The sequence below is a fragment of the Balaenoptera borealis genome (assembly GCF_965194805.1).
Source record: "Balaenoptera borealis genome assembly, chromosome: 2".
Classification (NCBI taxonomy): domain Eukaryota; kingdom Metazoa; phylum Chordata; class Mammalia; order Artiodactyla; family Balaenopteridae; genus Balaenoptera; species Balaenoptera borealis.
In genome coordinates, this window is record NC_138867.1 from 133,460,787 (window position 1) to 133,483,907 (window position 23,121).

General features: G+C 39.0%; 1 long non-coding RNA gene across 1 annotated transcript in view; it reads left to right on the top strand.

The window, feature by feature from the left end:
- The first annotated feature begins 11,014 nt into the window (after nt 1-11,014).
- Nucleotides 11,015-23,121, top strand: part of LOC309622903 — a 104,944-nt gene continuing 92,837 nt past the window's right edge. The window contains exon 1 of the long non-coding RNA XR_014241207.1: nt 11,015-21,287. This is a non-coding gene — a long non-coding RNA (uncharacterized lncRNA). The remainder of the gene's footprint in view (nt 21,288-23,121) is intronic.

Sequence of the window (23,121 nt, forward strand, 5' to 3'; positions counted from 1 at the left end):
CTGGCTGTAAAGAGGACATTGTGCTCATCCTAATTGATTAAGTACCTTGTTTCCCCGTATTCTTTAATTTTTGATTCAAGGCTTGCGTGTAATCCATTTGATGGTTTTATTTGCTTTTTTCAGTAATGCAACTTTGCTGACTAGGAATTGGTTTACTCTTTCATGTCTGAAGGCTTTGATAAATTGAGGAGCTTAGGCAGACAGCTCTTTTATCCAAGAGCCCTTACTGAGCTGGTGATACTGCTGAAACCTGCGTAGACTCAAAAAAAGGCTCAGGGAGGGATAAGAGTCCTGCAGGGAGGAAGAAACAAGGGAAACTTTTTGCAATGACCTCAAGAAAAAAAAAAAAAAAAATGAATTTACTCACGGAGAAGTGTGTGCCAAAATAAGAGGATAGAGTAGGCCGGTTCCGCCTTGGCTGATGAAAGGATGGTGAATTGAAAAAATGATCAAAAGTGACATTGTGGGCCAACTAAGAAATATCAAAGGAGACTGTACTGCCGATCAATCACGGGATTCACCGTCCAGGGGGGAGCGGTTCTATGAATGTTTGCTGAATGATTATGTGGAAAGTGTAGTAGGTGGTATGGCAGCTGCAGCGGTGACACTTGCTGGGCACATCTTCCCCTTGCTGTTCTCCTTGACTTTGCCTTTGCCCTTGTCCTTCCTTTCCATGGATGGAGCCATGTCAAGCACATTCTAGGGGATACAAAGATGCCGAAGATACAACTGTGGACTTCAAGGAAGTCTCAATCTGATGGAAGACACAGAAGTAGAATTGGAAATGTTCTACTGCTGTATTTTTCCTTTGCTTGAAAGCAGATTCTGATAAAATCATAGGAAATCCATGGGGTGGGGAGGCCTTGTTACATTAATAAATGAGCTGTGATTTTTATTATTGTCGAAAGATATCTGTTCTATCTGATTTCTTCTATTTTTAGAGTGCCAATAAAAGCTTTACTACTTTCAGTCACAAGCGACTGGTATCTTTCTCTTCCTGAGAAATTCATTTTGCACCCTGCCTTTGCCTTAGTCACACATATCAACTTAAGGCTCTGACTTACAAATCTGACATGAATATGGCAAAACACAGTCTGTTCTTCGGGATTAATCTGTAATATTTTTAGGATCCACATCAGTTAAATGATCTGGGCTTGTGAAAAGACTGTATCATCAGCTTTCTGGAGGAACACAGGTGTACCTGGGGAGTTCACTGGGTTCTTGGATGAAAGAGATGAAAGAGAAAGGGGTTTGCTGTGGGGTTAAAGAAAAGGCAGTTTCATTTGTGAGCTGACATCTTGGTGGTTTTTTTCCCGCTGGATGCTTTGAGCAGTTTATTATTAGAGGGTCCCGTCAGTGCTTTTGGCCTTTTATATGTCAAGACCTATCAACCAGTGGAGGAGTACAATGTTAATGACCAGTGCTAATGGTCAGTGGTGACTTCTGATGGTTTTGGGGTTCTGGTCCTAGCAGCCTGCCTACATGTCAATGAAAAGTGGCCCCAATGCTACCGGTGCACAGGGACAGTTCATTATAAAGCACTGTCCCTTTGCTTGGAAAGCTCTTCCCTGCATTTTCCCCATGAATAAATCCTTTTGGCCTCACAGATATCTGCTGATTTTGCCTGCCTAGTATCCATTTCTCCTTCGTTCTGCACCATCTTCATTTTGCTTCGGAGAGTCACTTCTCCCTCAGTGTGAACCTGTGGGAAACAGGGTCACGTGGTGTTGAACTTGGATGGTGTCTAGAGGCAGATTTCTTAGGTTTGAATCCTTGTTCCATCAACACTAATCCCATAGCATCCTGTACTCTCGCCCATCATCTGTAGTGACCATACTCATTTGTTCTTATTGCTCTCCCTGTGTCTGCTCCCAATCGATGGAGCTCCTTGGGAGCTCCTTAGGTTGTCATTTTCAACTGGCCAACCTCAGCTGCTAGCCCAGACCCTGGAACAGGATAGAAGCTCAGAGGATTAAGTGAAAGGGCCCCTGTCCTGTATAATCACACAAATTGCTGCAGAAAAGGTGTGGCATTGTTCGTGCTCCATCTGTATTCTTCAAAGTTGAGTGAAAAAATATTTTGATAGTTTGATGTTTGGAGAACCGTGTCTGCTTCCACCTAAAAATAATCATTTCTTGAGCTGCTTTTTCCTTGTAATATTTTTTTCCCCAACTGTGCCATACCTTGGCATTCAGATCATTGAATGAATGGAGAGGGTTTCAGGAAGTGCAACCCTTTGGAGATGGTTAATAGGTTTGAAACTGTGGTGATGCTACCTTATTAGTAGTAATTGAATGTTTCGTTTGGTGTAGATACAGTCTTTTCGACGAGTTGAAAACTCGTGAACTCATATCCTTCATGTTTTTTGGCATTTGCATTTGTGATGGGGACTTCTTGAAGGTATTAGTGGAACATTTATCATTACTTGTCTACTGTAAGTAAGATTATCTTAAAGAAGACTTTTTCCTTTCCCTATTAAGTACTAATGTCAAAGAGGAAGGAGAATGGGACAGATATGTATATGAATTTTTCTTACACTAGGAAAGTTAAAATATAGTTCATTGAAAGCTGTCCTGGTCAGATGAATGAATATTGACTTCAGGGAAAAAGAAAAGTGAAGGTGAAAGGAATTTAGAAAAATTATAATTTATCCCTTTAATGTGGAGGGCTGATAAACTTTCTGCATACTCCTTTTCGTTGTCATTTATAGGCCTTGATCTACTGATGTTTTACATCATAGACACTGAATCACATCACTGCATTTTTAAGTGCTTGAGGCAGAGTGGTCCATGTAATAGAGGAAAAGTGCCAGCTCATACGGTCTGAATCTTGATTTCAGAATGACAGTTTTCTTCTCGCTCTTGTATACATTTTGCATGAATTGACAGATGCACCTAATAATTCTTTCTTCTCTGACTTGAGTGAGGCGATTTCATCTTGGATTTGGTTATGTTAAATGTCCAAGAGTTAAGACTGAAAGATTCCTGTTATAGTATAATGGATAGAAACATCAAGGAAATGAAAACCATACTAGTACTGTTAGCTAAGAGTTTATTATTAGCATGCATTAATAGATATTTAATAAATTGAAAACTCAATGGTTAGATGCTTGGATCTCATATTATTTAGCTTTTTTAGAGAAGAAAATGTGTTTTGAACTATTCAGTCTTGCTACAACTGTGCTGTAACAAAGCAATTTTAGTAGAAAAAATGGATTTGGAGCACAGTTTCTTGTTGAGTTTTACAGAATTTGTTGGTTAGAGAAAAAATTGCCTTGCTGAAAATGTGTTTGCTTCTCTGCTCACAAGTTCTCATCTCGGTTCTGATGTTATTTGAACAATTGTCGACACGCCTCTTTACCTTCCAATAGTTAGGAGTAAAAATGTTCATTCTCAATTTTTGTTTTGTTCTTTTGCCTTTAAAACTTGATTAAAAGTTGGCAGGTTGCTCAGAGTTCTAAGTGAATAGACATTGTCATTAGCTCTTCGGTAATGTTCTCTGTGTTCCATAAACCAAGTAATCAGGTTTAGCTTGTACTTGTGTCAAAGTTCCCAGGGGGTTAACTAACAAAAAGCAAAAAGGCAATATATGTTGTTATAATAATCCAGCGTTCTGTTTAAAATAATTTGAAAATGAAAAATTTAGCCCCATGTGCCTCTGACCTTAGAATCCCTGGGTTACTCTCTGTCATCATTTCAGCTATTGCAAGTCAGGGTGAATTAACCGAGGTCATGTCTATATCAACATTTTAATTACCTGGCTTTGTTGTTGGCTTGTTGAAATTGCTTTCATCTGGCAGGTTGAAACACAGCAAATTTATAGTAGGGATAACAACTCAACACTCAACGACTTATCGATGTACACTTCTTGTCATAGGAAGACTATTTTTTTAACATTTATAAAAATACATTATATTTTATAATTAAAAAACACTGGCACATCAGAAGGAGTTTTTATTGTTTGGAAACTTCAGTGGTTTAAGGCATTGTAACATATTCTCCAAATCAGGGTTCCTTAATTTAGGCCCAGCCCCAGTTGTGGGAGGCTGTTCTGTGTACTGCAGGATTTTTAGCAGCATCTGTGGTCTTTGCTCACTAGATGCCAGTAGCTCATGCTCTCCCTGCCACACCCCAACTGTGACAATCAAAATGTCTCCAGACATTGCTAAATGTCCCCTGGGGAGGTGGGGGGAGAATCACCCTGGGTTGAGAACCACAGCTCTAAATTATAATTTTATCCAGATTTTATTTTATTATTTTGTGTCATTTTTGTTATCCTTTGTTATGATATAGTCAAGTTTCATGTAGTTTTCCCCTAAGAAGTTATTCTTTCTCTTGGGTGCAAAAATAAGTTTTAATCCCTACTGATAGTTTGTCTCATAGTTCAGCTTCCCATATTTATTTAAGCTGGTTTGATTATAGGTAGATTATGCTGACTCAGCTTTTTGGACAGATGTTTAAGCTGTTAAGAACAAAACAATAAATTCTTTCTATATGGATGGTGAAAATTTTTATGTAGTGCATTTATTAATATTTGAACTGCGACCCAGAATAAAGGTGCCCTAGTGAGGACCTTCCCATACTAACCTCTCCTTATCTCCTAATATGAATATCATGTACCACAAAATTTCATGATTTTAAATATAGCAGTAAGGTTCATTATTATAATGATGGCTGATATTCACCAAGCACTGATTGTGCCAGGCAACATAGCAAAACTCTACTTATATTGAGTCATTAAATGCTTGTAAGTACCCTGAGACAGGTATTATTGTTGTCACTATTTTATGTAGAGAGAATAAAGAAGCTTTAGAAAACTTCAGTCACTTACCCGAAGTCAACTATTGTTCAAGGAGGGAGCTAGGACTTGAATCAAGGGTTTCCTACTCTTGAAGATTCTGCCGTCAACATCTGTACTGTTCTCTGTGCCACTTTCTGTTCTTCACTGTAGCTTTCCCTCAGGCTTACCGTTCTGGTACATTCTAGAACAACTTTAACTGCCAATGTGTACATGTCTGCCTGAGGGTTCTCTCCTGAGCCCTCTGAGACAGCCCTACCCACATTCAAGGCAAGAAATTTCAGAGAATTAACACCCACCGCTCCTTCAGCAACTTTCAACTGATGACTGATGGGAGTGGTTGATACGTATATAACCTGGGTCCCCCAACCCGAAGGAAAGATAGCTCTGAGGCTTTTACACTGGATCCCACAGTTTCCCAGGAGCCTTAAACCCATGATGATAGTGTGTTCACTTAATACAATACCCTTTATTAGCTGCCTTCCCTTTCCTCTCTCACTTCCCTACCGTTATTTCACTTGCCAAGTCAACTACTTTCACTGAAAACCTTATCTCAGGGTCAGCTTCTGGAGGAATCCAAACTATGCTGGTTATCTTGCGAAAACTTTACTTGGATGGAGAAAGTATTATATGGTTGATTTTGAACCCCTACTAGAGTTCTACATTAATGGAAAAAAACCTTAAAAAAATTTTTTTTAACGTTTTTATTGGAGTATAATTGCTTTACAATGGTGTGTTAGTTTCTGCTTTATAACAAAGTGAATCAGTTATATATATACATATATTCCCATATCTCTTCCCTCTTGCATCTCCCTCACTCCCACCCTCCCTATCCCAACCCTCTACGTGGTCACAAAGCACAGAGCTGATCTCCCTGTGCTATGCGACTGCTTCCCATTAGCTATCTATTTTACGTTTGGTAGTGTACATATGTCCATGTCACTGTCTCACTTTGTCCCAGCTTACCCTTTCCCCTCCCTGTGTTCTCAAGTCCATTCTCTAGTAGGTCTGCGTCTTTATTCCCGTCTTGCCTCTAGGTTCTTCATGACCTTTTTTTTTTTTTTTTTTAGATTCCATATATATGTGTTAGCATACGGTATTTGTTTTTCTCCTTCTGACTTACTTCACTCTGTATGACAGACTAGAGTCCATCCACCTCACTACCAATAATTCAATTTCGTTTCTTTTTATGGCTGAGTAATATTTCATTGTATATATGTGCCACATCTTCTTTATCCATTCATCTGTCGATGGACACTTAGGTTACTTCCATGTCCTGGCTATTGTAAATAGAGCTGCAGTGAATTTTGTGGTACATGGCTCTTTTTGAATTATGGTTTTCTCAGGGTATATGCCTAGTAGTGGGATTGCTGGGTCGTATGGTAGTTCTATTTTTAGTTTTTTAAGGAACCTCCATACTGTTCTCCATAGTGGCTGTATCAATTTACATTCCCACCAACATTGTATGAGGGTTCCCTTTTCTCCACACCCTCTCCAGCATTTATTGTTTGTAGGTTTTTTTGATGATGGCCATTCTGACAGGTGTGAGATGATATCACATTGTAGTTTTGATTTGCATTTCTCTAATGATTAATGATGTTGAGCAGCATTCTTTCATGTGTTTGTTGGCATTCTGTATATCTTTTTGGAGAAATGTCTATTTAGGTCTTCTGCCCATTTTTGGATTGGGTTGTTTAAAACCTTAAAATTTTACATTTACATAGGGCGGTGGAACAGTAGTTCAGATATTTTCAGCTAATATATTGCAATATGTTTCTATTGTTGTGATATATTTATATATTACATTGAAACATAATCTACGAAAGTGTATGGCCATATGTTTAACCTAAATAAAAAGCCATATGGAGACTCAGTCTTGTTAACAGTCAGTTCCTCAAATTCCAGAAGGTCTTTGGTGACTTTGACATTTTTTAATGGAGCTTTGTTTGTATATTCTTTCAGTCCATAGTATCTGAATAGATACTATATTTTCTTCTATTGTTACTTCCTTAAAGGACTCTGCTGGATGTCATGGGCTCCTTACTCTTGAGATGATTAAAACCAATTACAGGAAACAAAATGTGTACTCTTGAAGCAAATTGAAGAACAATATAAATAATAATAATGTGATTTTTCAAAGTTTTACAATTTACAAAGCTTATTCATATATTGTGTTAGCGAAACTGACAGTATAATGGAAAGATTCTTAGGCAGGAAACCTGATCTGTTAGTTTCCTAGGGCTGTGATGACAAAATACCACAAATTGGGTGGTTTGAAACAACAGAAATGTATTGTCTCACAGTTTTGGAGGCTAGAAGTCCAAAATCAAGGTGTTGGCAGGGCTACCTTCTCTCTGAAGCCTCAAAGGGAGGATCCTTTCCTGCTTCTTCCTACTGCTGGTGGTTTGCCAGTAATCCTTGGTGTTCCTTGGCTTGTAGATGCAGCACTCCCATCTTTAATCTTCATATGGTCTTCTCCTTGTGTCCCTGTCTTCCCCTGACCCTCTTATATGGACACTAGTTGTATTGGAGTAGAGACTCATCCTACTCCATAGATACCATCTTAACTAATTACATCTGCAACACTTTTCTCAGTAAGGTCACTCTTTGAAGTACTGGGGGTTAGGACTTCAACCTCTCTCTTCTTTTGCGGGGGACACAATTCAACCTATAATACCTGGTTTGTGGTTCTATGTTTGTTTTTAACTGGCCACAGATTGTCTTGGGCAGATCCATTAGCCTCTCTGGGCCTCAGTTTCCTCATCTGTAAAAGAAGAGACATGGTTAGAGTTTCCAGCTCAGAGACTTTTTTTCTTATTTCTCCTGACTGTCTTGAGCTATAGGCAGAAAAATTATTATTATTGTTTTGCTGTCTTACACATTCAGATCCAATAATGTCAAGGGACTTGGCCAAGGCCACACTATTTCTTGATTGTAAATGGTGGATTAGAGCCCACCAGTACTCTTTCCCTATGTCAGGTAGTTTCTCTATGTGACACTCTACTCAAGTAATTTCTCTACTTGACAGTCTTCTTTTAAGTGTAAATGATACAAATAGGAACAGCTCTCATTCACTGAGCACCTACTAAAATCTAGATCTATGAATCTTGATTTTCAAGGTGTGGCTAAATCACCTGGGGACCTTTAAAAAGTACAAACCCCAGGCCCAGCCATCGAGATTATGATTCATGTGGTTTGAGGTAGGGCTCAGGCATTGAAACTTTTTTTTTAAGTTCTCCTGGGGACACTAATATGCACCTAGAACCATTGAGCTAGGCTCTGTGTTAGACGCTTTTTATATGAATTAGATATAATCTTTGGAAAAATCTTGAAATATTTTCGTTTAAAATCTTTTATCTCAGTGGTCCCCAACCTTTTTGGCACCAGGGACCGGTTTCATGGAAGACAATTTTTTCATGGATGGGAGTGGGGGGATGGTTCAGGTGGTAATGCAGGTGATGGGGAGCGATGGGGAGCGGCAGATGAAACTTCGCTCACTCGTCCACTGCTCACCTTCTGCTGTGCGGCCCGGTTCCTAACAGGCCATGGACCAGTACTGGTCTGCGGCCCAGGTGTTGGGGACCCCCGTTTTATCTGATATAATCAGATTGATGAATTAAATAATCAAACATGCTATATTGATAAATAAGCATTTAATTTAACTTAAACCATATACATGTACAAACAGTTACCATTCTTTAGTTATACAATTAAAGCCTTTTCTTTGAGGATGTATCTGCTTATCGGGACACAGTGTTCTTTCTTGCATCTACCATATCCAAAATGAATCATCTGTGATGTTCGGCTTTGGTTTCTTAAAGTGGAGCAAGAAATTAAGACAATTACAAAGAGTTGTACTACCAGCCAAGGTGGGGTAATAGGACTGGGATTTACTCTCATACTTGAGACAGCTAAGAAACATATGAAATATATGAAACAGGGGTTTTCAATACACTGGATATTAGGCAATGAATGATGATGATTCCTAAGAAACAGGAAACAAGTTAGCAAGCCCTACCATTGTTCCACTTGTCCCAACGTACTATCTGGAGTGTTTCCAGGCTGAAGTTCAGGGAGGGAGAAACCAGGTAGAGTCAGCGGTCTACCAGATTTGAGGAGATAGAACAGGGTGTCCAGTGAGGCCATGGTAGCTAGAATTTGTAGGGTAGAGCACTGGACAGAAGAGAGCTGCATAGAGAGGGAAAATCTCCAGGGATTTTCAGTAGACCATGAGGTGTATTAAAACAGTTGTAACTGTACTTTATATTTTCAAGAAACAAGTGAAAAGATTGATCATGTTAAGACATGGAAAAGATTATAATATACATATGTAAAATATATCCAAAACTTGTAGACATAGAAATTGAAATGGTGATAGTAAAAAATATAATGGATGCAATTAACTTACACATTGCAGAAGAAAATATTAATGAACTTAAAAATATAGCAATAAAAATTAAATCTATCAAAAATGAAATACAGAGAAATATACTAAGAAATCAAAATACATGCACACATATACATATACTATACATTCTAAAGAAACCACTAAAATATCAAAGAGTTAGAGTTAATAGGCAATACAAGAGATAAACTGGAATCATAAAAAGTTTTCAATCCAAAAAGAAAGCCAAAAAAAGGAAAAGAATAATAAAGAACAGATGGCACAAACAGTAAGATGTTAGATTTAAACTCACCCAGATTAATAGTCACATTAAATGTAAGTTGTCTAAAAAATCCAGAGACTAATTTGAATTTAAAAAGATCCAGCTTCGTGTTGCCTACAGGAAAACCACTTTAAATATAAATACACAAAAGGGCAATGCAAAAAAGAAAAAAAATGATAAACTAAGCTTTATCAAAATTAGGAACTCTGCTCTTTGAAAGACACCATTAAGAGATTGTAAAACAAGCCTGAGAGAGAGAAAATATTTGTAGATCATATATGTAATAAAGGTCCTATATCCAGAATTTATAAAAAGTTCTTAAATCTTAATACTAAGAAAACAAAACACTCAGTTAAAAAATGGGCAAAAGATTTGAACAGATGATTCACCAAAAAACATATAAAGAAGACAAATAAGGATGTGAAAAAATTTTAATTTAGTCATTAGAGAATCACAAATTAAGAGATACCACTACACACCTATTAGAGTGACTAAAATTTAAAGAATGATCATACCAGTTACCGGCAATGACCTATAGGAGTAGAACTCACAATAGAACTCTGATATATTGAAAATGTAAAATGGTCCAAACTTTGGAAAACAGTTTGGCAGTTTTGAAAGAACTTATGACTCTGTCATTGTTTACTCAAAGGGAATCAAGATATATGCTCAGACAAAGAGTTGTACACAAATGTTCATGCCACCTTTATTTGTTACAGACAAAAATTGAAAAAGAACTCAAATGCCCAGCAGTAGGTGCGTAAATAAAAAAAGCGTGGTATATCCTTAAAATGGAATACTAATTAGCAATAAAGGAAATGAATTATTACACAGAAAAACATAGATGAATTGCAGAATGATTATGCTGAATGAAAGAAGCAGTCCAAAAATAAGTATATATTTTATGATTCCATTTATTAAAAAAAAAAAACCCTAGAAGATGCAATCTGTAGTGACTGAAAGCAACCCACTGGATTGCGAGGAAATGGAAGAGATGGGGAGGGGTCCTGGGAGGTGGAGGAGGGAGGGAGAGATTACAAGGGGACACAAGGATAGCCAGGACATGGAAGCAACCTAAGTGTCCATCAACAGATGAATGGATAAAGAAGATGTGGCACATATATACAATGGAATATTACTCAGCCATAAAAAGAAACAAAATTGAGTTATTTGTAGTGAGGTGAATGGACCTATAGTCTGTCATACAGAGTGAAGTCAGAAAGAGAAAAACAAATACCATATGCTAACACGTATATATGGAATCTAAGAAAAAAAAAAAAAGGCCATGAAGAACCTAGGGGCAAGACGGGAATAAAGACACTGACTTACTAGAGAATGGACTTGAGGATATGAGGAGGGGGAAGGGTAAGCTGTGACAAAGTGAGAGAGTGGCATGGACATATATACACTACCAAACGTAAAATAGATAGCTAGTGGGAAGCAGCCACATAGCACAGGGAGATCAGCTCAGTGCTTTGTGACCACTTAGAGGGGGGGATAGGGAGGGGGGGATAGGGAGGGTGGGAGGGAGGGAGACGCAAGAGGGAAGAGATATGGGAACATATGTATATATATAACTGATTCACTTTGTTATAAAGCAGAAACTAACACACCATTGTAAAGCAATTATACTCCAATAAAGATGTTAAAAAAAAAACAAAAAAAAACAAAGGGACACAAGGAAATTTTGGAGTGTGATGGATAGGTTCATTGTGTTGCTTCTGGTGATGGTCATGCATTGATACATATGTCTAACTTATCAAATTGCACTGTTTAAATATCTGTAATTTGTCTTATGTCAATTACACTTCAGTAAACCTGTTTTTAAAAACACGATTTTGAAGCAATCTGTCTGCTGTAGCCTCCTAAATTTATAGTCTTTTATAGTTGTCTACATCTAATTCAAGAGTACCATTTTTAAAACTCACCTTGATTGAGTCTTTACGAAATATTCAACTTAGTTTTTGGCAAATCAACTCTTTTCACGCTCCAAATACATTGTTTCATGCAGTAGTTAGTTACATTACCTAATTAAGATAGCAAGCAAAATTTAAGATACGCTAGCAAAACTGGCATAATCTATGTTGAGAACAAACACAATCAATACATGGGAAGCAATCAAAGCTTCTGATAGCAGGAAAGGCTGTGGGTCCATTAGAGCCTTGTTCAGAGTGTCTGTCTATGGACCAGGAACATTAGCATCCCCTGGGACTTTTTAGAGATGCAGAATCCCAGGCCCGACCCCAGACTGAATCAGATTTCTTAGGTGATTCCTGTACGCATGGAAGTGTGGGAAGTGTTGCATTTAAGTGTAACCTGTTAGCTTTGAGAATTCAACATGTTATGGCCATCTGGTGATACATTATTTTTCTCATTGAAATGGAGGGTTTTAATTCCAAGTATTAGTTTAAATAGAAAGTGATTCACTTATTTTCTACTGTTATAATATTTTTTTCAGATCAGGCCTTATTAAGGTATAATTCACATTTATTAATAGTCACCAGTTTTATGTGAACAAGTTAATGAGTTTTGAAATACATATATAGTCCTGTAACTGCCGTTTCCACAGTCAGGATGTAGAATATTTCCATCCCTTCATAATGTCCCCTTGTGCCCCTTTGAAGTCAGTCCCTTTCCCCTACTCTTTGGCCTTTGCAATCACTGATCTGCTTTCTACCACTATAGTTTTGCTTTCTCTAGAATTTCATATAAATGGAATTATTATACCTTGTATATGGTGTTTTGTATTTTTTCACTTAGCATGTGCTTTTGAGATTTATTCATGCTGCTGGATCAGTAGTTTGTGCCTTTTATTGCTGAGTAATTTCCCATTGTGTGGATGTACCTTAGAACTGGTGGTAGGAGGCAAGCCTGAGCCTAGTGTTTAGGGGATCCGTAGATCACCGTGACACCCTATGTGGCTACAGAGGCTACCATGGTTCTGACCTTAAAAATGGTCCCCGAAGTTAGGAACATGGATCCTGGTGGTGGTTATAAACATTTGCCCCTACCCCCCAAATCCAGGTGCTAGTCACACCTTACAAGAGGGAGCTGACCAGATCATCCACTTATCCCAGGGCCCTGAGAATCCAGAAGGTTCCCTGAAGTTGTCAAAATCCCCATACTCCTGGCCACTATGAGATCACTTGAGGCCCCCCACCATACATACAGTGGTCTTTGGAGAGGAATATGAGGAGGGAGAGACAGAACAGTTTACTTGTAATGCTGAATATTTACCTAAAGTTCTTTAAATATTATTACAGGGGGCAAAACCAATGGTTTTCCTTCTCCCTGGTACCCTGTGTGTAGATGTATGTGAGAAGGATCAGACCAATCAGTAGGAAGACAAAGATGTGACATTTCCTAAGGAATCCTGTCACACAATGTAAATTTTGGACCAATTTGCTTCTAATAAAATTTATTTTAGAAGGTTATCTGAAAACTCCAAATGGTTATTTCTTGCATTTAACTGACACTCCCAACCTTTAAACTTTTTTAACCTATTGGTACATTTCATCATTTTAGAAAGGTTGCGTCTTGGTTTCTTCCTGATTTTTAGTTGAGAAAATTAGCCAAACCTCACTTCAAGTCTGAATACGTTCTTATTTATAGTTACTTTTCCTAAACCCTCTCTTGTAGTGATTATAATTAGCCACTGGACAACCATATCAGAACTAGCAGTTCAGTCCCAAATCAAGAAAGATAAAAGTAATCCGAGGATTTGCAAACAATTAGGATACTGAATTTCAGGTGTGTCTTTGAAAGGTTCCCTTTTCTGTAAGTCGTTGAAATCTCATTTCACTAGGTACTTTGCAAAGTATTCTTGATGAAATGACTGCTTCATGGGAATCATTCTTTTCCATGTATTTGGGTGTACTGAGAGGCTCTCAAGAGATTCACTTAAGATTTTCAAGATTTCTGCATTAGATGTTTTTAAAGAGTAACATAAAATCCAGGAAATATATCTTCAAAAGTGGGAAGTCTGAAACAAAAACAATTTGATGATTAGCACAGACAAAGCAACTACAGCCCTGAAGTATAATTCAAGGTTTTTATAAACTCCAAGTTGTAGGTTACTCTTTGGCAATTAAAAAATCAGTTCTGAGTCTAGAAGTGGTTTAATGTGAAAACTTAAGCTGAGGAAAAGAGCAGAGAATCTGAAGGTGTGGAATAGCTAATATATGTATACATTTTTTGGGTATACACATATAACTACACATGCAAAAATAGATAGATAGATAGATAGATAGATAGATAGATAGATAGTCATTGCCCTTATTGAAATTACAGTGTAGTGGGCAAGACCTATAATAAGCAAGTAACTAAAACAAGTTTGCTAAGTATTATGATCGCAGTGGTACCTGCTAGTACAGGAATATATATCAGGAGGAAAGAGTTTAGGGGGGTCAATGAAGACCTCTCTGAAGAAATGATGTTTAAATATATTATTCCTGCATAATATATTCATTTTATTTAATGTTCAACCTTTTGGGGGGCAATGGGGAGGGTAGTTCAGGGCTCCCATTTCCTGCTCCTGTGGGGTCTGTAGGCCATGTGGAAGTCCCAAGCCCTCTCTCTTTTTTGTCAGGGTCTTTCTGCCTGACTTTGAATTCCATGGGAAAAAGATCTGAGAACCAGAAGATTTTACCCGCAGATGGGGGTTTCTTAAGTTCCCGGATGGAATGCATGATTTCCTCTTTTCTCCTGGATGCCTCCGGCTGACTGTTTTTCCACTAGCCAGAGAGTCACTTCCAGGCTCCCACAGATTCCGTGAGTCCTTATGTGGCACCCCGTCACCCCCACCCCAGCCTTATGTTAAGTAGTTAAATAACCAGAAACAGTAATTAATAACAATGGCTAACATATGGGATGTTTGCTTTATACCAGCCGCTATGCTGTGTGCTTTACAGAAGAGTACCATGGTGTATGCGTTTCACTGTATGTACTTGCTGCTCTCCCTCAGCCCCTCTCAAGAAAAGGAGACAGAGAGAAATAAAAAAGTAAGCCTCATGGGTGATGCTGCTAGCAGTTCCTCTCGGTGAGTCTTGGCCCCAGAGAGACGTGTCTTAGGAGGCTTGACACAATTCCCCTGGCACTTGCAAAGTTTAAGCATCTTGCTGAGAACCGTGTGTGGTTTCTAGGGTGCAAATGACATTTTGAGCTTATGCAAGTTTTCACTTTATTAACTAACTTTTGAACATAGCCCTTGTTGTTCACACCCCACATACTTGCCTTATTTCTGTTAATTCTTCCAGCATTTCTCTAAGATGGAGACATGTTATGATCTCTCTTTTAAGGGGCAACGGTACTGTGGCAGAGAGGTTAAAGAACTTGTCCGTATACCTAGTAAGTGGCAGAGGGAAGAAATATACCCCACAGATGTCCAGGGTTTGCTCCATGTGATACTACCTTCTTGCTGTCAGCAATTTGTTAAGGAGCCCAGAGATTTTTGGTTGGAACCCTAGCTAATACTGCTTTTCAACTAATGGAGAGAGAAAATCCACAGGGGAGGTGCCCTTTGGTACCCTTTTAGGAAATGTTATCAGGGAAGCAATGAGCTCTGTCTCTGTTGTAGAGAAGCTTTGAAAGAACCTTGGAGAGATCTGCACGTATCTTGGAGCGGACGATCGGAATACTCTGGCTTGACTGAAGGAGGGCTTTGCCAGCTGAAGCCAGGAGCCAGATAAAATGTAACAATATTAAGTCCGAGTCATTCCCCCAGGGCACCGAGGCTCCATCAGACACAAAGCTGTTGTCAAGGCCACTCCCTGCAGACTGGCCTCCCACCTGGCTGCAGTTTGAGACGGCAGGTTCTCATTATGCTTTTTACTCGCTCTCTCTCTTTTTTAATGTGTTCTCGAAATTGAATTAAATTTGCTTCCTTCGTGGTGCGTGTTGATTTTTAAATGACTTCCTGGTGGGTTTTCTCCAAGCTCTTCAGCCACAGTGCAAAGGTTCTCAGGGTAAAATGAGGGATCCAATCTAATGAGAAAACAGTGTATTATTTTCTTCAAGTTTAAGTCAAAGATGCTGCATTTTGACCAATCACAGTCTTTATTTCCCCAAGTGATTTTGCTTTCCCTGCGGGGATGGCCTAAGTCAATTACCAGCCGCTCCCTGAGATGTTGTTAGTCTTCATTCTTGGAACAAAAAAATTCATACTAGCCTTCAACAAAATTGCCAATCTTTTTGAAGTGATTGCGTTTTCCATGGATACTGAAATACACTCCCCATAGGAGAGTTGGAGATGAGGTCAAGATCCCCTGTAAATGTTTCCCAGTGATCTGCTCAGAAAAATACCTTCTTCCCTTAAGCTCTTGAGAAGGGATTAGGATCGGTAAGGTCTTAATAGTTATTTGTTTTATTCATTCACTTATCCATTCAACAAATATATATTGAGCATCTACTATGGGTCAGGCACATAATAGAACAAAGAGACAAAAATCCTATCCTCACTGAAATTGCAGCGTCAGTAGGGCAGACAGACCACAAAGAAATAATAAAACAAGAAGTATGTTAGATATTGGTAACTGCTAAAGAGAATACGCACAGAGGGAGTGGGGGGAGGGGGAAGTCAGGTGGCATCTGCGTGTGTGGGTATCTGGACTGCTGGCTGCTAGAAATTTTAAATGGGTTTCCAGGGAAAGTTTCCCTCCTGAAAGAAATGAGGGCTCTCTGGAGCAACATTTTCCAGAGACGAAAATAATAAGTGCGAAAGGTCTAGTGTGTCAGGAGAATAGCTCGGAGACCAGGGTGGGTAGCGCAGAGTGGCCTGATCGGGAGGGAGAACAGTGGGAGGTGAGTTCAGAGGGGTGATGGGAGCAAGATGCGGTGGTCATGGCAAGGATGCTGGCTCTGCTCGGAGCTAGGTACAAAGCGATAGGAAGGTTCCGAGCAGGGTAGAGACATGATCTCCATCATTATTTAACACAGTGACTCTGGCTGCTGTGTTGAGTGCTGAAGAGTGGCAAGGGTGGTGGCAGGGAGGTTGTTTAGGAGATGGTTGAAATAATCCAGGCAAGAGATGGTATTGGTTTGGATGAATAAAATGAAAAAGTGGTTTCCAGGGCTGGGTTATTGGAGTGATTTAAAGTATTATCTTTAAAGTTAAGTGCAAATGTCTCTGTATTTGAAATTTACTGTTGCATCTTGACAACTGAAGCTTTTAAAAATGGAATTTGTGTATATATTTAACTGCATAAATCATTAATTAAGCACCTATTAAATACCCAGCTAAATGGTTGGACGCTAGGAGATCTTCTCCTGAACAAGTTATTTTAATCTCATTGGATGAGCTACAGAAACATATGAACATATATTCTGGAACACATTATGCTTAAATGTTTGTAAGAAACCTAATATTTATGAAGCATCCATTAGCTACCAGAGTTTGTGCTGGACGTTTTATATAAGGAAACACACTTAACCTTCAAAACAGTTCTGTGACAGCAGTTTTCAAAATTCTTGGTTTCAGGACCCCTTGAGACTTTTCAAATTCCTTGAGGATCCCAAAAAGCTTTTGTTTGTGTGGGTTATGTATATATATATGTGTGTGTATATGTATCTATATATACATGTATAGATAGGTAGGTAGATATAGATATATAGATATTTACTATATTCAGAATTAAAATAAAACACTTAAAAATTATTAATTCATTTAAAATAATAAACTCATCAGGTTAACAAATAACATATATTTAATGAAAATACCATAATTTATAAAATTTTAAAATGCAGTAACAATAGCACTGATTTACATTTCTGCCAATCTCTTTAATGTCCAGCTTAACAAAAGATATTTGGATTCTCGTATTTGCTTCTACATTGAATCTGTTGTAATATATTGTTGTGGTTGAAATTTATGAAGAAAATCTGACCTTGTACAGATATGTAGTGGAAAAGGAGGAAATATTTTAATATCCTTTTCAAATAATTGTGGATATTGCTCTTTGATGCTAAACTAAAACTCAACAAGTGGAGGGGTCTAGAAAGTTAATTGTAACGTGGAATCTGAGGTATATTGTTTAACATTTTTACTGTATTAACTTAAAATCCATTGATTGCCTTTCACATACCCATGCATGATACTGTAACATCATACATTGGTCATTTGGGAAACATTGATCTATGAATGATGCAGATCTCCAGATGTGGACTCATTTCACTACATAATATTTTTTAAATGTCACATGTGCTCCTCTATCACCAGTCTCCTTAGAAGAGCCTTTATGTCTTAGGAAGCTATCAAGCTCACAGTGGAAGATGCAAGTTTTCCAAAATTTTAACTTTTACTTGATCAAATTTTATCATTGGTAATGAATGTTGTCAGTCGTTTTTCTTGAAGTAACAGGCTTGCTTCTTTGAGTTTCAGGCAAATGCCTACCACCTATCCAAGTCCCAGTAACTAGAGTTTATCTCTGTCGCCATTTCTAGTGAAAATGGTGCCCCTTGAAGTAGACTTGTAGTTCGGCACACGACTCAGACAATTGAACGAACATGTTTCCCTGAGACAACCGTGCACCTCAGTGAGCAGCACAAGTGCTTTATGTGGACCACGCACTTTGTCACAGAGAAGATTAAAAAGATGAGCACTGAAGAGTCAAGATTTAATATTATCAATCATACTGCTTCATTCAGGGCATTCTTATGCGAGACAAACCTTTTCTTCTTCTTTCTTCTCCCGGTCAGCGCTGAGTGGGGAAGAAAACGATGACTACAACGGCAATTTGGGGCCACTGCCTAGATTCACGCCAAGGCATCAGCACTTTTACCCTCCCTTACTTTTGCACCATTGGTGCACATGTCAACACAATGACAAAGGCAGACAACCTCTTAGCGTTATTACAAAACAGTTTTGTCATTGCAAACGCATTAATAGGATCTGAGGATACTGTGCACATTCCGCCCCCAACACCCTCACCCCCACCCTAGCCTCATGGGGCTGTAGACCGCAGTTTGAGAATTGCTGCTCTGTGCAACAGGTGTTTTAGGAATGAAGAAACTGAGGCTGTGACAGGCTGGGCACCTTGTCTCAGTTCACGTGGCTCGTCAGAAACAGCATCAAGACTCGAACCTGGACTCTCAGCCCCAAAGTTAGTCTCCCCCGCTCCCCTCCCCTTCCAATCACATACAAAATGGCAGACTTTATGTAGGACCTTGAAGGAAGTGTAAACTTGATTATTCAAAAGGATGCAGGGATCTGGATGATGAGAATAGAATAAGCTCAACTGTGAGGACTGAAATGGGCACAGTTTATGCAGGGAGATAAAGAAAAGATACAGACTGAAGTGGAGCATCCATTTGGCCATTTCTAAACTCGACATTGGGTAGAGAGGGTGGCATGAACTGATCAAGGACTTGAATGTCAGAGTAAGGACGCTGACCTTAATTTTTAAAAAAATCAATTTTAAGTTCTAAAACATAGCACATGTGATAAAAAATAGCATTAAACTGGCATTGGTTGTGGATTTATCATCAAAGAAAAGAGAATAGGGGCAGAAAAAATCTTGGAGGTCATTGTGGTTATTCAGCATGTTGTAATGGCTTAAACCCCAGCAAAAGCGGGGAGAAGAATCAGAAAAATAAAGCAAAGATAAGGCACCCAGAGTATGGTAATTGGTAATGAGGGATGCAAAGGAAAATGATCCACTGGATTACTAGCTTTCAAGTGTGAGGCTCCAAGGAAGACACGGTATTTCTCAGAGGTTGGTGGTACTCGGGGGAGAAAATGCTGATGGGTGTGGTGAACTGGTGGTGATGTCGGTGCAGCAAGATGTTCTGATGTCAGTGCAGCCCACTGAAGATGTTCTGAACACAGTTAACATGAGGCGTTGTATTAAGGTTATAGTAGATGTAAAGATCGATTCCCCAAGAGCGGGTGGCTGAGGGCTTATCGTGGAAGGTGCCTACTGTTAGGATAGAATGAAGAAGAAGAACCAATTTAGGAGAAAGAGGAGTGGCTTAGGAGGTGGATGCACTTTAGTAACAGCAGCAGCAGTTGTAATTGTAGTCATCCTCATAGTGGTAGGAATAGTAATCATGATAATGACTGGCCCTTACTGAGATCTTATTATGTGCCTGGCTTGAAATGCAGTAGGTCATTGAATTCTCAGAACAATTTTATGGATGAGAACAGGTTTGAGTCCCAGTTTTTGAAGTGAAGAAAACACAATTTAGAAACATTAAATAATTCATCCAGGGTCATTCCGCTAGCACGTTGACTGAGCCAGTCCTGGGTCCCCAGTCTCTCTGACTTCAACACCACTCCTCCATCTTAGTGCAGTCTTAGGAAAATCAAGGAGTTGAGTGTGTTCAGAATGTGCGATGTCAAATTCACAAGTGAAGTTGGGGGTTCTGGGAACAGAGGAAGACTGTCTTAATAGGGCTTCATGTGAAGACTCAGCAGAGATAGTGTTGGAAGCAGGAGGCAAAAAGTGGTAACTGTGTCGAAGGCCATGAAGGGGCTTAGCAAAAGGACTGCTTGTGGGAGAGATTTGTGAATAAAAGGGGGAAGAAGAACCTAAAATAACTTTAAGTTAGCATGGATTATTAACTGAATTGGTTTAGAATTTAGGTGAAAGGAGGCTTTAGTTAGTTGAAGGTGGTTAAGAGTGGTGTGTCAGGTGACAGAAAGGAAAGCATTTCCATGTGGATGTGTTGGGTGATGGATATCAGAGAAACAGGCAAGGGCAAACAGGATTCAGAATTTGGTAGAGGAGCAGCTTGAGCGCAAAAGAGTGATCTTTCTGAAACAGCAGGGAACGTGAAGAATAATTATTATAGAGATTGAACTTTGCTAAGATGGATAGCAAAGTGGCTGGTAATCCTAGGCTGGTGGTCTCAGTGAATTAAGGAAAAATAGAGGTGATCTCTTGTTATGAAGCTAAAAACTTTTAAGTTGTTGACTCTCAGGGTTGAAGGGGTCTTTGGATTTCAACACTTTAGATTATCCCACTATATTGTAATGAATTATTTCATCATATACTTTGAAAAGATCTGCTAATTAATGAACGTGACTTTCATGTCCTTTGCTTTCTTGTCTTTTCTTTGTTTGCCAGGAGCCCTACTTGAAGGCAAGGACCCTCCTAATTGTTTCTGAGAACTTTTGGGTGCCCAGCACCTAGGCTATTATACTTGATACATAGCAAGGGCTCAAAAATAATTGTTGCATGAATGAATGGATTTAGTCTATCTTAGTCATCGGATGCTTACTTTCCCTTGGTTACTCCACTATCTCCTTACATTTGTGTAAAGCTTTGCAATTTATAAAATGATTTAAATTTTTTTAATCATTCTAATGATACTGTGACTCAGGAACAGTGTTATTGTACCCATTATATAGATGTGGGTACTGACTCTCTAACTTAAGTTTATAGCACAGAGTAGTTGTTTAGAGCCTGAACTCTGGAGTCAGATAGACCCGGTCTAAGCATTAGCTCTGCCAATTATAAGCTTTGTTCCTTTGGTGGGTTTCTTTACCCACCCTGGCTTAGTGTTCTCATGTATAAAAAGGGGACTTAAAACTATCTTGCACAGTGATTGAAAGAATCAAATAACATAATGGCTATAAACTGTGTAACACAAAACTGGGCACAGCATATGATCTTGGGGAGACAGTGTTTCAGAAGGACATTTTCACATGTTAGAGCACCTACTCTGGATCTGAACAGCCTGGGTTTGAACCTTAGCTCTTCTGCTTGCTGCTGTGAGACCTTGGACAATTACCTATACTTTGTGTGTCTCAATTTCCTCATCTGTAAAATGTGGGTAATAATAACACCACCTAACTCACTAAAAACTCATGGTTGTTATAAAGATTCAGTGAGTTAATAACTGTAAAATGCTTAGAACAGTGCCTGGCAAATGTAAGTGCTATAAGTGTTTGTTAATAAATGTTGTCTGTTATATTTTTTTAAAGGGTTGGTGGTAATTCTGCTTTATCTTTTTTTGATATCTGTTACAATTATTAGGGTGACAGTATCACTGAATGGGCTGCTAATTTCTTCTTGACCATCATTGGTGAATCACCAGTTAACTCCCCAAATCTTATTTACATGATCAGTTTTTGCCTCATCCCTCACCAAATACTTTAAAGAGAGATCTGTTAATTAATAAACATGACTTTCATGTCCCTTTCTCTCGTTTCTTCTTTGTTTGCCAGAAGAAACCCCAAATGTCTAGTGAGGGGCAGAAAAGGAGAAGAATCAAGGATCTTAATATTCTGATGATGGTACCATCTGCGCTATCCTTATAAAGGATACCTTAAAATGAAGCTTTCCCTTAAATACCATTTCATTAGACTCCTTCTCCACCTGCCCCGAATTCTTAATGCTAAGAAATCTACCATGGAGGTATACTGCTCCCATGTCAAAAACAAAAAACAAAAGTGATTTCAGAGTAGCCATGTGAAAATGTCCTCTTGAAATGCTCTCAAGACGATGTCTTTTTGCAGGTGACCCTTGTTCCATCTCTGCTGGTTCTGCTAAGAGGTCACTGAACTTGATTATTATTCTAGCTTATCACTATCAGCAGAATGAAGAGAGTCCATTTTCACAATTGTTGCTTTCAAAGCAAATTACTTGGGATGAAAATCTTTGCAGGCTCAGAAAATAGATAAGTATTCTCAGCCGGGGTAAAGGTGGGGATGGTGGGTATTGCACAGTTGGTTTAGCTTTCTACTTCTGCAGAGAGACTTGTAAGGAAAAGTTTTGGAGTTAGGGAGAGAACCCAACAGAGGCATTTGCTGTCAACTCCCACTATAAAGTGTGAGGGGCTTTTTGTGCTAATCAGCGTGACATCCCTCTTGATATTTGAGGCCCTAGCTTACAGATTTATAACATTTCGGAGTAAAACTATTTTAATGTAATGGTTCCCCCCTGTATTGATGAGATGTCCATTGTTAAAGACCGTTGATGAAATTGCAGGGCTCCGCAAGTACTTCCAGAATGTGGTCCAAGAGATCTAGAGCCTGCTCCTACGTCTTTAGGATGTGCTGCCTCTCTGCCAAAGTCCTTATTTATTCAGAAGACCTTCACTGGGGACTGTTATATGCCAGACCTTATGCCAGGCAATGAGATAACAAGAAATGCGTGGATGGGGATCTCTGCCCGGGGAGCTGGGTGAGAGAACTAACGGTGGTTAAAAGGAATGTCAGTGCCATAAACAAATGCTGCAGGACCACAAGCAGGGAAGATGAAAAGAAGAGGAATTGCTATATTTTGAGCATCTACTGTGAGCCAGGCATTGTGTTGTGGAGTGGGGGACTGAGGGGAAAATAGGAAAGTAGAGAATTGCGCCTTTGGTAGGTAGATGGGTTATGATAAAAATTTCATACCTGGAAGTGAACATGTTTAAAGAATGGCTGATCAGGGCGTAGACTGTCAAGGGAGGAATGGTAGCAAAGGATGGAAAGGAAGCTGAAGAGTTTGGTCATTGTGGTGCCTGTAAGTGGGAACCACCCAAGTCTCAACCACAGAAGAAGTAGATCATTAGATTTGCCATGTTGAAACTCTGAGGGTAGCATGAAGGGTGAGTTGGAGAGGGGAATCAGGAGAGTTAGAAAATCCAGTTAGGAGAAAATGACAGTTGCCAAAGAAAGTAATATTAAGAGCTGGACAGTTGTGTTAGAGGAGAGAAGAGGCAACTGGACAGTTGA